This window comes from Crinia signifera, chromosome 4 (genome assembly GCF_055691185.1).
Source record: "Crinia signifera chromosome 4, ASM5569118v1, whole genome shotgun sequence".
Lineage (NCBI taxonomy): Eukaryota > Metazoa > Chordata > Amphibia > Anura > Myobatrachidae > Crinia > Crinia signifera.
Window position 1 is genome coordinate 143,872,808 of NC_139220.1, and position 17,927 is coordinate 143,890,734.

The 17,927-nt window shown below is 41.8% G+C and overlaps 1 protein-coding gene across 2 annotated transcripts in view; it reads left to right on the forward strand.

Moving 5' to 3' along the window:
• Positions 1-17,927, forward strand: part of NELL2 (neural EGFL like 2) — a 235,310-nt gene that overhangs the window by 143,023 nt on the left and 74,360 nt on the right. The window lies entirely within an intron of this gene.

Here is a 17,927-nt window from a genome sequence, read left to right on the forward strand (position 1 = left end):
GTGTTACACTAATATTTCTTTGTACTCCAACTAACAGGGGGGTTCATCTAGAGGTGCTGCTCCATCATCAGCACTCAGTAGGGGTTGTTACCAATATAAAGTATAATAGCAGAACTCAGCACTTACAATAATAAACAGTGCTTTTAAGCTTGCAGGCACTGATGAGGGGGATATAAGTCCGCCTCTGTGCAGCTGCTGATGCCCTCCTTTCTGTGTGGTAAAAGGGGGCATCGGCCAGGGCATAGTGACATCTCCCCAGATTTGGTCACATCCTTCTCTGTACCCATCCGATAGGCCACTGTTGGCGGCTCTGCATGTGGCTCAGAGCCCAACACTTGCCCATTTTCATTTTCACATGCATACCAATACACCCCACCCCATGACAGGTGCTATTGTAACTAGATAATTAATGCTTCAGTGGTTTTAATGTTATTGCTGACGGAATAAGGAGGGGAGGGGGGTTATCATCTGTTCCTCTGCACTGCCACCAGAATTCCAGACAGAGATCTAAAGTTACTTTATGTATTTGATCTAGCCAACTTTAAAATCTATAGCTTGCTAATTACAGAAAGGCAATTAAAAATATCTGCAGGCAATAGGAACAGATCACTTTGTTAGATGAATTCTTTGATCACTAAAGACACTTGGTGCTTTTGTGGCGTAATGATTTCACAGAAATTGTAACACATGGCAGGTTTTGTTGGAAGCAAATGTGAAAGCTATTTATCTGATATATCTGCTTGTGTGCATGCATGACACATGCAACAAATGACTTCTGTACTTTCAATAATAGTAGCAGTCTAAACTACATGTAAAACTTGCTCGCTAGTAATACACAGTCGAGTCACATTATTATGACCACCAGCTAATAGACAGAATGACCGCCATGTGCAGCTCAGACAGCAGCTATATGGGCTGGGAGTGACTCAATAAGGTGCTGGTAGGTTGGCATCGGTATCTGGAGCCATGCTGTCATCTGAGCATCCCACAGCTGCTGGAGGATATGTGTCCCACTGATGCGCACTTGGGTTCAAAAGTGGAAAAAAAGGGGGAGTGGAGCGCTAGATGGATCAATTGGATATCACAATTTTATTATATATAAAATATTTAAAAAAAACAACCAATTTATAATAACATTAATGTCAATGACAAAAAAACATATATTAAATAGTAAAGAACAAGGAAGACAATACTTATGTCTCTGCGTAGCTGCCTCGGTATCCCTTGGAATAAGGGTGGGGGGTGTGGTTTTGTTGCTCTCCGGGTAGTGCACTACCAAATTTGTAGTTGGCAAGTTGCCGTCCTCGATGGTATTGGGGAGACGCTGGAGGATGATCTATTTCCCAAAGTTGGGGTCCTCACTAAGGTGCGCTGATCCCAAGGGTAATTGCTGTGGTGAATTTTTTCTCGCTGGAGGAAGATCTTTAAACCTTCTTAAATGAAGGGTCCTCACGATGATGCGGTACTGGATATCCACAGGGTACGGGTTGTAACTTCCCAGATGTAGTGGGGAATAAAGGTGGGGATCCGGAGGGTGGCAATGAAAGGGAGAGCTTCCAGGAGAGTACCAATATAAAACTGGATGGGGGGGGAGGGAGGGCAGTAGGCAGAGTTGAAGATTCTTCCCAGTCCTTATTGATAAAAGCAAGTGCTGCCTAACATGTTTCGTCGTGGTCTCACGACTTTATCAAAGGTTAGATAAAGTCGTGAGACCACGACGAAACATGTTAGGCAGCACTTGCTTTTATCAATAAGGACTGGGAAGAATCTTCAACTCTGCCTACTGCCCTCCCTCCCCCCCATCCAGTTTTATATTGGTACTCTCCTGGAAGCTCTCCCTTTCATTGCCACCCTCCGGATCACCACCTTTATTCCCCACTACATCTGGGAAGTTACAACCCGTACCCTGTGGATATCCAGTACCGCATCATCGTGAGGACCCTTCATTTAAGAAGGTTTAAAGATCTTCCTCCAGCGAGAAAAAATTCACCACAGCAATTACCCTTGGGATCAGCGCACCTTAGTGAGGACCCCAACTTTGGGAAATAGATCATCCTCCAGCGTCTCCCCAATACCATCGAGGACGGCAACTTGCCAACTACAAATTTGGTAGTGCACTACCCGGAGAGCAACAAAACCACACCCCCCACCCTTATTCCAAGGGATACCGAGGCAGCTACGCAGAGACATAAGTATTGTCTTCCTTGTTCTTTACTATTTAATATATGTTTTTTTGTCATTGACATTAATGTTATTATAAATTGGTTGTTTTTTTTAAATATTTTATATATAATAAAATTGTGATATCCAATTGATCCATCTAGCGCTCCACTCCCCCTTTTTTTCCACTTTTGTACCCAGTAGAGGGCTTCACACCCCTCAAGTAGGAGCAGCTTAGCGATACACCCCATAGGGCGCCTATTTCTACTCTGAGTTCCCAATCTCGAGTATACCTCCCATTCTATTGCACTTGGGTTTAAGTCTGAGGAATTAGGTTGCCAGGGAGGTCCTTGGAAGTCTTGGTCATGCTCTTCAAACCACTGTCGGACATTTCTGTCTATGTCCAAGGTGTCTGAAGTTGTCGTCCATCCAGTGATGCCACACTGGCGCTGCAGCTGGGATCAGTCCAAGGTGCCATTCCTCATCACCAGCCTCTTTAGCGCATCCCTGCTTGCTCGCATTTAATAGATTATGTGGCTGTGTCATGATATCATGCTGCACATTTCTGTCTTGCAGATGGTTAGTTTGGCCCTCTTCATGGGGGAGTGTGTACCATATGTGTACTCAAAGCACGGTTGCCTGTCATGCATGGAGTGGGAGCAGGGTCTGACAGCAAATTCCTGATTACCAGATGCAGTGGCAACGGCTTGGGAATGAAGGGAGATGATATAGGAGTCTGTGCGAGTAGGGGGGCAGATGGTCCAGCAGATGGGGGGGGGGGGGGGTTTGGTGCAGTGAAGTGTTCCCTCTGTTCGAGCAGTGAAAGAGCCTGTCTGAGCAATGAGGGGGATGGGGGTGCTGTGAATAGAGGGGCAGTGTTTGGAGCAGTGAGCAAAGAGAAAGTACAGTAAAGACTGTGTAGGAGAGGGGGTTCGGAGTTGGAGATGCTGCAAATGGGGGGGGGGCAGAGCTTGGAGAAGTGGTGAACAGAGACAGAGGGGAAGGGAGGTTAGGATGCTGCTAGTGGGGGGGGGGTAGAGCTTGGAGCAATGATGGGTGACAGGGAAGCCAGTGTTGCCCCTAATGGGGAGGGGGGGGCAGAGCTTGGAGCATTGAGAGGAGACTGATCTGGGTGTGGAGCATTCGGTCACAGTATCAAGGTTGACAGGCAAAAGGCCGACATGGCCAAAAAAGGTCAACAAAATTAAAATGTTGACACAGGAAAAGGTTGACAAGATTTTCCCATGTTTTGAGTCTATGTTGACAGATGTCGACAAGCGTATGCTTGCCATGCTTCGGGCATGGTGCTTTGCTGTGCTCGGCACACTTTTATATTCTCTAAAAAAAAAAAATCATTAAAAAAAATCATGTCAACCTTTTCCCAAGTCGACAATTTGCATGGCGACATTTTGCTTGTGTCAACCTATTGACCATATCGACATAGTACATGTCGTCCTTTTTCATGTGTTGACCTATTGTATGTCAACCAATAGTGGTCGGTCTATTGACTGGCCCTAATCTCCGCGTACCAGCGATTCATGCTAGCATTAGCATATTTACAATGTGATTCAGCTTGACGATTGATAAATAGATGACGTTGTGGGATATAGTGTTATTAATTAAGGCTGCATCTACACATTGCATTTTAGCAGGATGCAGTCGAACAGGATCCTGTTTAGCAGGATGCAGCTTCTTATTTCTACACATTGCATTTTAGCAGGATGCAGCAGCCTTATGTATATATATCCTCTTGTTCTCCTGTCCTGCTAAACAGCTCCTGTTCCTGCCAAACTGGTCCCTTTAAAATGATGCAGTCCAGGTGTAGTGTACTTTAAAATGCAGTGAGAAGAAAGCTCTGCTGATAGAAGAATAGGTATCTACTGTCAGCCCTGTTGGGCTAACATCATGTAAATATAAAGTATGCAATGAAATACTCACTTTGCATGTTTTTATGTGTTGTCTTGTCTTCCTGAGTCAACGATAATTTCTATCAAAATGTTATTAAAACTTTAGTTATAATTTATGTAGAAGTGTTGCAACAAAGAGTCGTCTGTTCTCCCCATACTGCTGTTCACTGTTTCTACAATTCCTGAGAGCACCAACTGTACCATATTACTACAACATATTTTGTAGGATGTCACTGGAACAGTACTGTACATTTAAATATCACTCTAAACATATATAGTAGGGCGGAGTGAAAAAACTGAAATTGAGAAATTCAAAATCAGCTAGTGTGGAAAAGTTGTGACTTGACTTGAATAAGAAACGTGCAAAAGCATTTTGATCTGAGTCAACATCTTCTGTTCTGGCAAGAGGCCTAAAGTTTCACTTTTTAGGTGAAAATGACGAAACCTATGAAGATGCTCCAATCTAGTTATAATTATGTCAGGATGTCTTAGAGTGGTTCATTAATATACTTTAGCTTAGTAAAAGAGAGTACGAGATTGTCCTAGTGCAAAGTGACTGACTGGCGGGAGAAAAAATCCCTAATAATTGACCCATTTTCATGGTCACAATGGTGAATATTGTGTGTTTTCTCCTGAACGTGTTTATAATAGAAGCACAAATACTCTAAATGGAATTTCAGTGACACTGTGTGAAATAGAACACTGCATAATGGCCCTTAATCAGACCTGATCGCAGTACAAATTTGTTCTCAAAATGGGCAAAACAAATGCTGCATTGCAGGTGGGGAAGATGTAACGTGCTGAGAGAGTTAAATTTGGGTGGGGTGTGTTGAAACTGAAATCTAAATTGCAGCGTAAAAATAATGCAGCCGGTATTTACCCTGCACAGAAACAAAATAACTCAACACAAATCTAAAGGTGGCCATACATCTACAGATCGATTGTCAGATCTGGCTGGTTGGAACAAATACCTGGTAATATCTGAATGACAGTTTTTGGCAGTTTTCCAGCATTTCAAAGCAAAGTGCTCTCATCCATTACCAGTATTTTGTTCCAAACAGACAGATCCGACAATAAATCTGTAGATGTATGACCACATTAACTCCCTCTGCACATGTTACATCTGCCCCACCTGCAGTTGCATTACAGCATATAATTATGCCAAAGATAAGCCAATATATTAACAGTTAAATACATTAAAGTGCATTATGCTGTAATAAGTATTGCTGATCAATCCTGCCTAGCAGGGCCGTCTTTTTGTATGGGCTTAATGGGCACTTGCCCAGGGGCCCCAGGCGTATAAGGGCTCTATGTTGATAGCTGAGGATCCCCTTTTTCCAGGGATACCAGAATTTTGAAAATCGGCCCTGGGGAACTGCAGATATCCAACTTCAAAGCAGCAGTCCACATCCGACCTGTTAATTACAATTTCCAGTCATATTTCTCAGGTTCTCTCTGACACTAGCGGCTTGTCTCTATCATGCCCAGAACCAGAGATATCAGCCTTCAAGCAGCCGGTCCCTGCTCCAGCTCCAAACGTCTGGTGTAGTTTTATATTTTTGTCAATGGATTGCTCTGGCTCCTGATCTCTGATACCCAAGTTCCCAGCATCTCCTGAAAGTTGGGACTCTAGGTTTTCATACTATTAAAGGCTAAGAAATCTATTTCCAGATAATGGCGATATCTGCAGTCAAACAAGCTGCCCTTCCACCGGAAAATGACGAATATTAAGCCCACTCCATTATCCAACCGTCCCCTGTGTATAAAACACCCCCTACCTCCCTGGAAGTCATTTACAAGGGACCCTTCATTCAGCTCAGTGCCCCCTTCCACATGTTAGTGTTCTCCCTCCCACCAGCTGTGCAGTAAAGGAGTAATTAGCAGAAGTTACTGCTCCAGGTCCTACATGTTGAATGGAAGATAGAGCACCCCCTGCCACCCGTGGGACATCAAAGCTGCTGCTGATACCACCCCCCACCCCTTGGAGGGGAGAATGGGTAAGGGCCCCAGTGCATTGCTTTGCCCAGGTGCCCACACTGCTGTTAAGACGGCCCTGCTGCCTAGAAATGAACACAGTGATTGGCATATATGTACTGCTGGACACCACTCAGAATGATTAACCTGTTATTTTTTTGAATCAATGTATTTGTTTATTTATTTATTTACAGTTTCTTATATAGCTCAGCAGATTCCTTTACGCTTTACAATAGTAGACAGTGATAAAACAAACTGGGTAACAACAGACAGACTTGGGGGTTAGAGGGCCCTGCTGCAAGCTTACAATTTATTACATCATAATACACTTCAACGTATTTAACAGTTAATATATTGGCTTATCTTTGGCATAATTATATGCTGTAATGCAGCCCAATCATGTTCCCAGTATAGGGGATGCAACACTGTTTTTTCTGTCAATAAACAGAAGTGATATGTAAAATGATACATTAGACGGTTTACACTATTACTTGTAATACTTATTGTAACAGTTACTGTTTTTCAATAACAAACTGCAACAGTTATTTCTTATTTATATACACAGGATTGTCTATCTTTGTATATGCACTGCAAAGAGAGCAGCATAAATCCAATTTCATGTATTTCAGTGACACTGTGTGAAATATAACACTGCATAATGGCCCTTAATCAGACCTGATCGCAGTACAAATTTGTTCTCAAAATGGGCAAAAAAATGCTGGACTGCAGGTGGGGCAGATGTAACATGTGCAGAGAGATTTAAGGTGGCCATACATCTACAGATTTATTGTCCGATCTGTCTGGTTGGAACAAAATCCTGGTAAAAGATGAGAGCAAATGACAGTTGACCATTTGCTTTGAAATGCTGAAAAACTGTCATTCAGATATTACCAGGATTTTGTTCCAACCGGCCCAATCTGACAATCGATCTGTAGATGTATGGCCACCTTTAGATTTGTGTGAGTTATTTTGTTTCTGTGCAAGGTAAATACCGGCTGCAATATATTTACACTGTAATTTAGATTTCAGTTTCAACACACCCCACCCACATTTAACTCTCTCAGCACGTTACATCTGCCCCACCTGCAATGCAGCATTTGTTTTGCCCATTTTGAGAACAAATTTGTACTGGGATCAGGTCTGATTAAGGGCTATTATGCAGTGTTATATTTCACACAGTGTCACCAAAATTCCATTTAGAATATTTGTGCTTCTTCTATTATAAACACGTTCAAGAGAAAACACACAATATTCACAATTGTGACCATGAAAATGGGTCAATTAGGGATTTTTTCTCCCACCAAAGTCATTCACTTTGCACTAGGACAAGCTTGCACTCTCTTTTACTATGCTAAAGTATATTAATGAACCACTCTAAGACATCTTGACATAATTTTAACTAGACCGGAGCATCTTCATAGTTTTCGTCATTTTCACCAAAAAAGTGAAACTTTAGGCCTCTTGCCAGAACAGAAGATGTTGACTCAGATCAAAAAGCTTTTGCACGTTTCTTATTCAAGTCAAGTCACAACTTTTCCACACTAGCCGATTTTGAATTTCTCAATTTCAGTTTTTTCACTCCGCCCTAATATATAGGTCTATTTATTTATTTTGGCTTATACACTGGGGGGACATACACATAGGCGAATCTAGGGGGTGGTCCGGGGGTGCACAGGACCACCCATTAGCCCATTTTGTAGCTGAGGGATGGGGCTTTCCAACGAGCCCAGCCCCGTGTCTCTAGCCCCCTGGGAACCGGAGATACGGCCAGGCAAAGCTGGAACGTTTTCCGTATAGGATAACATGGGACCCACAACTTCCGACCCCCACCCAGTTCAACGGCTGCCAGTTCCCCCTTCGGCATCACTGAAGCTCGAGGTTGATCTCAGTCGAACCCAAATCGCTGGGCCTTCAATCTGATACCAGGATGGATCCATATGGGTTAATTTGCGTCACCCCTACAGCTTCCGCTCCAATTCTTCTTCCTGCTTTCACCTCAGCCCGTCCCCCCTTTAATCATGTGGTGCTAGCGCCCGGCGTGCTCCCCCGACATCACGCACAACAACAGCACGCACAATATTTCAAATGTCCACTCGGCTAGAGGGGTTCCCAGGAGGGGAGTGGGAGCGTGCTCTGTGCTGCGCTCTGCTCTTTTCCCCATAGAAGCAGCTGCACCGCTCTCTATCTCTCCCTGCAGCAGCAGCGAAGGCTCATATATAAAAAAAAAAAAAGTGGCACTTTTGGGGGCATTGCTTAAGTGACGCTACAAGTGGCGGTATGTGGGGGCATTACGCAAAATGTGTGGCTTAATGTGTAAGGGGCATTATGTGTGCAGCATCATGTGTAATGGGTACTATGGTGCGCGGCATCATGTGTAATGGGTACTATGGTGTGCGGCATCATGTGTAATGGGTACTATGGTGTGCGGCATCATGTGTAATGGGTACTATGGTGCCATCAAGCAAGAACCCCCTAGCAATGAGCACGTAGGTAAGCAGCACTTATGTGGCAAATATGTAATGGGCATTACGGTTTGTTATATAGTATGTAATGGGCATCATGATGTGTAGCACAATGTGTAATGGGCATTATGGTGTGTGGCCTTATGTGTAATTGGCATTACGGCGTGTGGCTTTATGTGTAATGGCTATTACGGAGTTTGCTAAAATGTGTAATGGCCATTACTGTGTATGGTCTAAAGTGTAATACCACACCCCTTTTTGTGATGCCATGCCTCCTTCCCATGAGGCCACGCCCCATTTTTGACGCACGGCTGCGCCGCGCAAAGGTCCCCCTACTGTTGTGTCTAGATCTGGGACCACCCATTACCATAGTTCTAGATTCGCCTATGGACATACAGTATGTTCTGGGCAGCCGAGCGGTATGCCGGGCCCCGGTAAAATTTAGGGTGTGTGGCCTAATCACAAGAGGCATGACCATCTCCCGCAATTAGGCCACACCCCAAACATATTTAGGGGAGTAATAAAACACTCTAAAGTCGGGGGGGGGGGTCCCCCTCAGTAGCAGCAGCACACACCTATCTACAGCATGTGCTGTGCTAACAGCACAGGATATGCTGTAGGTGTGTGCTGCTGCCTGGAAGGGACGGGGGCTCCTCCAGCAAGCCCGGGTAATTAGTACCTGCCCCCCCCCCCCCCTCTCGGCTACCCTGAGTATGTGCACCATCTAGTATAAACCCACATTTCCATGTACCCTGGTGCACTTAAACCAAAGGAGAAGATAATAGATAGCATCTACTGTATATAGAGTGCCTATTGCCCTGTGGAAGTACCTGGGCTAATGTGTGGCCATCTAAATTGTTTTGCAGAGCAGGATTATTAACATGAATAAAAAGTGTGTGTATATATATATATATATATATATATATATATATATATATATATATATATAGACTCTATTACACATTTAAACATAAAAAACCTCACATGTAATAACTGACAACATTTGGGTGTTTAGAATAGTTGTCACTTTGTTGTCAGACTGTCGACAATGGGATTTTATATGTAAACCTAACCATAATGTCAGCCTAACTCTAAAGTATGAGTTGACAGTCTGATAATATTCACAATATTTGCATTCTATCACTGTCAGCAGTGTAAATGTTGATATTCTAAAAATGTTGACATTATTATATTATGATATCAACATTCTGAATGTCAACATGATGACTAAAAGTTTTATAGGATGATGATAAAGTCAAATAAAATAGTACTCCAATGTGATAGTTTCACGTTTGCAAGTGTATGTACTTCCTCCACCTACCCCTATACATATTCAGGCAACAAGTGTAGACAGTTATACTATTGACATTGTTACATTATCAACAGACCACATTTTAAAGTTAGAATTAGGCTGCAGGGGGAGTGCTAGGGTCAGGTGCTAACTGGAGGGAGGGTTGGGGGTTAGAAACAGAGATAGGGAGAAATATTCATCAGAACGCCTGAGGAGCACAGCTGGCCAATGGGACCCAGAAGATAGCACTAGAGCCACTGCAGCCATTGGGAGCAAGTAAGCAACCAGTGACAATATGTTGTCATTTCATTGCTATCTAAATGATGAATGTTCACATGTTCACTGTCAATAATGATAGTGTCGACATTCTGGTGTCAGCACAATGAATGCCAACAGTTTGCTTGTAGACTAATATGATTCCACACCCATATGGAGTCCATGTGTTTGTGTTTGGATATATTGTGAAACATGACTGCAGGGATTTACAACCATTTCAGCTGCAAGAACATTAGTGAGGTGGATGGTTGGGCCCGACTCGCAGTCCGCATTATAATTCATCATGAAAGTGTTTAATGGGGTCGATGTCCGCGCTTGGTGCATCCACACCAAACTCGGCTAACCATTTGTTATGGACAATACTTTATGCACAGAGGTTTGTGTCTGGTTTCTCCAGACTGTTTCCTGTCAAAGTAGAGTATGGCTCTATAGATCTTCCTGGGTGCACATCCGAATCAGAATCAGCTTTATTGGCCAGGTATACTTGCGTATACTAGGAATTGGATTTGGATTGCTGTGCAACAGCTGTTTAGGTAACAGTTACCGTGACAGTACAGATATACATAACACATACAGGTATACGCTCAAAGTTCCCTGGGGATTGTAGACATAGGGAACATATATTCACTGAGCTGCACAGTACCTAGGCAGCCAACAGCGGTGCCACTGGTCATTGCAACAGCCAGGTAGCTAACAATGGGGCAGATGTATTAAGCCTTAACAAGAGATAAATGCAAGGGTGATAAAGAGAGATAAACGTCCAGCCAATCAGCTCCTTTCTGACTTTTTTCAAACACAGCCTGTAACATGGCAGTTGGTAGGTGATTGGCTGGACGTTTATCTCTCTTTATCACTCTTGCATTTATCTCTTGTTAAGGCTTAATACATCTGCCCCAATATAAGCAGAGACAGTACAGTTATCACACAGGGAACACCTACTCACCGAGCTGCGCAGTGCCTAGGCAGTCATCAGCGGCGCCACTGGTCATTGCAAGCAGCCAGGTAGGTAACAGTTAAGCGGGGACAGTACATTTTTAGGTTGCTATGCAGTGTGCGAGACAGGGGAGACACAGGGGTACATATGGCTGAGTGGCTCAGTTCCTAGGCAGCCATTTGCGGCACCATCTTGCTCATGCTGCTCAAAGGCAGCAGTAAAAACAATAATTCAATAATTCATATACATCCTTTTCATATGTGTCAGTGCTCCTTGTGCTATTCAGCATGACCTATTCTACTGAGTTACAGATGTTCGATGGGGTTAATGAGGATGTTGGTGGTTAGTTTATAAAACACTGTACACCCAAATTGTACAGCACATCATTCTGTGAAACAAGCAGGGGTGCACAAACCTTTTATTTGGAATGCTGACTATAACTACCACCCAAATAGGGTGCAACATAGGATACTTTTTAAATAACAAGATATAGGAAATAAATGAAACTGTTGGGTACTGAAGCTTTGTAATTACCCTGACTATGGGTTGCACTGGGCCACTTTGTTGCTTGTTCTATGACTAGAAAAGCAGTTGAATGTGACTGCATTGATGATGACAAAGGACACATCTGTAACGTGAAAATTAACCAAACAACATTCTTTACTGTAGCTCAGTTGACAAATGCACTGAGCAGCAGAACACCAGGACATGCAGTGAAACTAGAGGGAGGAAGATTCAGGGGAAATTTGAGGAAGAATTACTTCACAGAAAGAGTAGTAGATAAGTGGAATAGCCTCCCATCAGAGGTGGTAGACGCAAATACAGTAGTACAATTTAAACATGCTTGGGATAAGCATATTGATATCCTTACAAAAAAATAAGGATCAAATATGGTTTGAGGTAACATGTTTAAAAAAGGGGCAGACTAGATGGGCCAAGTGGTTCTCATCTGCAGTCAAATTCTATGTTTCACTGCAGCTGAAATGTAGCCAATTATAGTTATCAATAATAACGTGTAGGGAAAAACAAAAACAACCTGATAAATTGTAATTCATTTTTTCATTTTGTCTGGTAAAGTATATGTTAAGTAAGTGAATCTATATGCAAAAGTCCATAAAGATTTTACAACTACAGACCAGTATCTAATGTATAAATGCATAGGTTTACTTTCTCCCATAGCTATTGTGCATCTCTTGTGATTGTAGATTCACCTAATGGCTGTTCCTGATTGGTAGAGTGACATACACCAATCTTCTATTGGGATATAATACAAATAATGGGAAATAATAAAAGTGTAAAGTAATAATACAATAGTTTACTTATGTTTTGTTATATCGCAATTTACTTAGATAGTTTGCATGGCTGTGGTGCTAGACTGCTAAGAAGGCTCTACAGACCTGTTACCCATAATTACCAGAGAAAATTTATTGTCAGCAACAGTAATTACAGATGGTACTTTGTGTCATTTACCTTGTTATAGACCAATGGATGTGACTAACTTGGGACAAACCATCTGTCACACACAGTTAATTTTCAAGATATGGGATTTGTGTACTGCACAGGATGGCTGTTGATGAAGAAATTAACAATATCACCAATGACATCAGGCTTTATGAGCCTTGCTTCTGTGTAAAGTAGGCAGCTGTCAGAGCAGCATTTTTTTCTAATCAGAGAAGCATACAGTAATATTTTCATACAGGTTAACTCTCTACATAAATGTTATACATTTTAATTCCTACAAACTGTTTAGTTAACCTGTAGTAAAAATCATGGAATACTTTTTTACTTATCATTTCCTAACTGGGCAGAAGCTTCGTATGATATAAAGGGTGAGCAGTATATTGCCTTGGGGAGAGATAAAATGCAACCAATAAGCTTCTGTCATATTACACACTATACTTAAAAAAGTCATAGAAGCTGATTGGTTGGTAGTTTATGGACTTTACTTGTCTCCTAGTATCACCCTTATTTTTGGTGACACTCAGGGATATGCAGTACTGGCACTTTGTTTTAGTATTGTTTGTCTAGCTCCAGAAGCAAGAATTAAAAAGAGTGTGAAAACTAGTATAAAAACTGGTACTCTTTACCTAGAAGGGCGCCAGCGATTGAAATCGCGGTCGTCGGGGGTAAAAATTGCGGGCATCGCGGGTAAATCGGGATGGCCGCGATGCCCGCGATGACCGCGATCACCGCGATTTTTCCATAGGGAACAATGTTAAAACGGCAGATTGACCGCGATTTTACTGTTAAATGCCTCAATGGACCCGATTTGGGGCCAAATAGGCCAAATTAACCCTTAAATGTTCCCCCAAATTTTTAACGCCACCCCACGATCCACGCGAACCCGAAGCGTGGCGAGCGCAGCGAGCCCGCGAGGGGCGGCGGTACGCGTCCTCCGACCTTTTCATGCCCTACTATCCACTAGGGCGTGGTGTGAGAATATAATAGTGTGGCGAGCGCAGCAAGCCACCGAGCCCGAAGCGTGGCGAGCGCAGCGAGCCCCGCGAGGGGACGCGGATACCTTCACAGGTAAAGAGTACCTAAAAACTTTAGGTAAGTACTGATCTGTGCGTTTCACAATTCAAAAAGAAGAATGCACAATAGCATAAAATGCAGGGCTCTGTGCGTAGTCATAGCTTTAGTTCGTGCAGAGGGTGCCGTTGTTATGGAGCACTAGACCCAGGTTAATCAGTTGCATATCACTTTCCCGGATTTAAATGCTAAGCAATTAGTCCCGACCCATTGCCCAGCCTGAATGGGGTAACACATCAATTTCCAAGGTGTGTGTAGAGGATGTTATAATGGCAGCCTTTGTGATGTCACTGCTTATGTATAGAGCTTTAGTGATCAGAGTTATTTGCTTATTTCAATTTATTACAGAGTAAAGTAAGCTTTTTGTAAGATAGATGGATACATATTAGTAGTGAAATGATGGCAGGTTGTGATTATTTTTTAACCTGTGTGCTAATCATAAACAGCATCTGTGATGTCACTCAGATTGAGTACAGTGCATTAGAAACTGCTTGATAGAAATCTGTTAGTTATTACATAGAAACATATAATTTGATGGCATATATAAACCAGTGCCCCGTTTTAACCATTTTGTTGCCTGAAACTCAATTTGATTCTTGTTTCTTTGGTAGGAGATCCTTCTGTCTATCCATAGCATTTTTAAATTGCTCTAATGTCTTCTTCCTCTGATGAAAGGCTATTTCACCTATCCACTACCCTTTCTGTGAAGTCATTTTTCTTCAAATTTCTCCTGAACCTACTTCCCTCCAGTTACAGTGCATGTCTTCATATTCTAGTACTTTTCTTCCTTTTAAGAATGTCAGATTGCAGAGGCTCTTGATAGGCTGCATGATCCATTCAGCTGTATTATCCGGTCACACATGATTGTTGATCATGGACAAGAGGATGTGAAAGAAAAGAGAAAAAAAGTTTCTTGTGGTTAAAAGCTTAAGTACAAACAAGAGCTTGGAAAAGTAGTGTCCACAACCTTTGGATAGGAGTGGTAGATAGATTTGCACATTTTTGCTTGATTAAACATATATGGTACAATATGTTTCTAAATACCAGTCAAGCTGTAATTTAATATTTGAATTAACTAAATCTTAGGTACTTATGTAATATCTGGGCTCCCGTTTTTCTTATGAGACCGTGTCCCCTCGCGGGGCTCGCTGCGCTCACCACGCTTCGGGCACGGTGGCTCGCTGCGCTCGCCACACTATATAAAATCAACTCCATGTGTAGTTGGATAGTAGGGGTATGAAAAAATGGGGTGCATTTATCATGGAAGCCCAGATAATACATAAGTACCAAATCTTACATTAGCAATGAACATTTAAATTCATTAGACAAGATTGTAAAGGAACCATTGAATTAAGTCCCATACACACTAGGCGGTATGGTAACAATAGGGACTTCTGATCAATATAGTTTACAATATCGTATAGTGTGGACACTCAATATCATTAAAGATGAGTGATCTCTACTAAACATGCAGGTCAATTTGACAATATAGCCAAATGATCTGCAAGTTTATCGGGTCCCGGTGACATCACTGAAAAATTTTGGCGGCCGATACCATTCAGTGTGCCGCAGCCATGAATTATATGGTTAACTATATCAGCCAGGGATGTGTATTGTGTTTGGGTTCTTAAGTTAAGTGCATTGAATCATTTTCTGCTACAAAGGAACTATTTTGATTCAGAACTGATAACAATTCAACTTCAAAAATCGGTACTTGTTTCCTAGCATGGCGCCCATCCCATCGTATACCATAAGCCTTACAATGGTATGCGATGTGATGCGATGGCACCCGATGTTATACAATTTAAAATCGTATACCATTGTATATGGCATACAATGGCAAACAATACGATGGTATATGATTTTAAATTGTATAAGCACCCTAATGGGTGTTTTCAATGTTAAATGGCCCCCCTATAAGATTATTAATTGTATAAGCACAGTAATGGGTGCTTACAATTTTAAAAGCACCCCCACGCCACCCCCAGTATCAACGCCAACCTGAAGCAATGCGAGCGCAGCGAGCCCGCGAGGGTCAGCGGTACACGTCCTCCGACCTTTTCATACCCCCACTATCCACTTCGGCGTGGAGTTGATCTTAGATAGTGTGGCGAGCGCAGCGAGCCACTGAGCCCGAAGCATGGCGAGCGCAGCGGAATACATGTAAAGTAATACGCATCTCCTTACAGGGCAAGCTGCGCTCGCCACGCTTCTGGGCTCGGTGGCTCACTGCGCTCGCCACACTATCTAGAATCAACTCCTCGCCGACGTGGATAGTGGGGGTATGAAAAGGTCGGAAAGCACGTACCGCTGCGCTCGCCACGCTTCAGGTTAGCGTTCATAGTGGGGGTGGCGTGGGGGTGCATTGAACATTGTAAGCACCCATAAGGGTGCTTATACAATTAAAAATCGTATAGGGGGGCCATTTAACATTGAAAACACCAATTAGGGTGCTTATACAATTTAAAATCGCATTGCATGCTTCTATATGGCATGCGATGCGATACAATCCATACGATTGAAAATCGTGGGCGCCGTGCTAGGAAACAAGTACCCAAAAATCTTGGTTCAATTGTATCAAAGTTGTTTTACTGCTTTACAACATTATATACTGTATACAGCAGAACACAAACAATAGAGCAACAAAAATGTGGCATCTAACTCATTAAAATAGTTAAAACCACAGTTATAGTGCAGCTTTACATCTTGTGTGGACCAATCAATTCAAGTAAAAAATTATTGGAGGAAACGAGCATTGTTACTGAGGGCAAACTGCAATAAAGCTGCTCTAAAAACCAAACACTGTAGGAAAACATTAGTACAGGTTGAGTATCCCGTATCCAAAATGCTCGGGACCAGGAGAATTTTGGATAACGGATTATTCCGTATTTCGGAATATTTTAATATTTCAATGATGTATTTTGAAGTATCTTGCATGTATGCTGTATAAACACATAAAATACACACAAATATATTTTATTACCACATAAAATACACACAAATATATTTTATTTGTTCAAAAAACAAGGTTTCAAAACATGAAACAAAATTTGTGTACTATCTTAGATATTGAATTTGAATGCCAAGCAATCATTTTCTTGTACATATATAGTGCCAGTTACATATCATGTCCTCAGTAGGGCTGTTACAAATGTCCCCAGTGAGTTTTTAGCAAAAAAAAATATTTTTTTTTTTCACTTTCTGGAATGTACGGTTTTCGGAATAATTCGGATAACTGATACGGGATACTCAACCTGTAGTGGTTATGTAAATTCCATGTTACCTGCTGATTAAAGATCTGCAATAAAAGGGATACAATTCAAGGTAAAGTGTATATATTATAAGTGAATTTGTCAGCTAAAAGTAAATAGTTTCTTGTTTTTTGCAAAGCAATTTCTATTTGAGTTTGGATACAACCCTCTCATTTCTAAATCACTCTGCACATGTTACATCTGCCCCAACTATGGTGCAACATGGTTTTACGAAGGAACAAAGTTACGTACTTGCTCTTTTTACGCTTTGTTCCCAACCGAATCCACCCCACAGTGTTTGCCCTATTTTCTTTCTTGTCTTTTCATGCATATGAGCATGAGCAGCCCCATGCATTATTAACCAAGCTCTGTGTGCTCCAGAGAAACTAGTTGTGACATCATTTGTGCAGTGTCTCAGAACAGAGGTTCCTAAATGCAGTCCTCAATGCTCCAGAAAGCCATATATACAGGGGTAAATGTACTAAGGTGGGAGTTCTATTAAAGATGGGATGTTACTACGGGCAACCAATCAGATTCCATCTATTATCTTCTAAAAGGTGCTAAATAAATAAGAAGTAGATTGTGATTGGTTGCTATTGGCAACATCCCAATGTGTAATGCACAGTGTATCCAATGGGCTCTTAAGTAGTTTTATTGTAAATGTGAAGAAGTGCAAAAGGTCCATTTAAAAGTAGCTTATCTAGAAATAGTATGATTGTCCAATTTGAACTAGCACATAATGTGATGAAAGTAATTTATACTTTTTGCTACTGCACTTTTATATACAAGCACTTCTGACAGGGAATTCAAAAACACACATTATATCATTAAAATATCACCTTTTTAAAGATAAAATTTCTTATGCATATTTATAAAACAAAATCCAATTTCTTAATTAAAAGAAGTGGATCAATTATTTCTTAATGGCTATACAGTTCAATATGATACTGATCAGTAGAAGTTAAAAAGTTCCTTTAAAATAAGGTATCAGGCATCTCCTTATAATACATAATATTAGGTTATAACTGTCCAATTTTAGGCCCTTATACTGGTTCACTCACAAAGGCCAATTCCTTCTCAAATGGACAAAACCATGTGCACTGCATGGGGGGCAGATGTAACTTGTGCAGAGAGAATTAG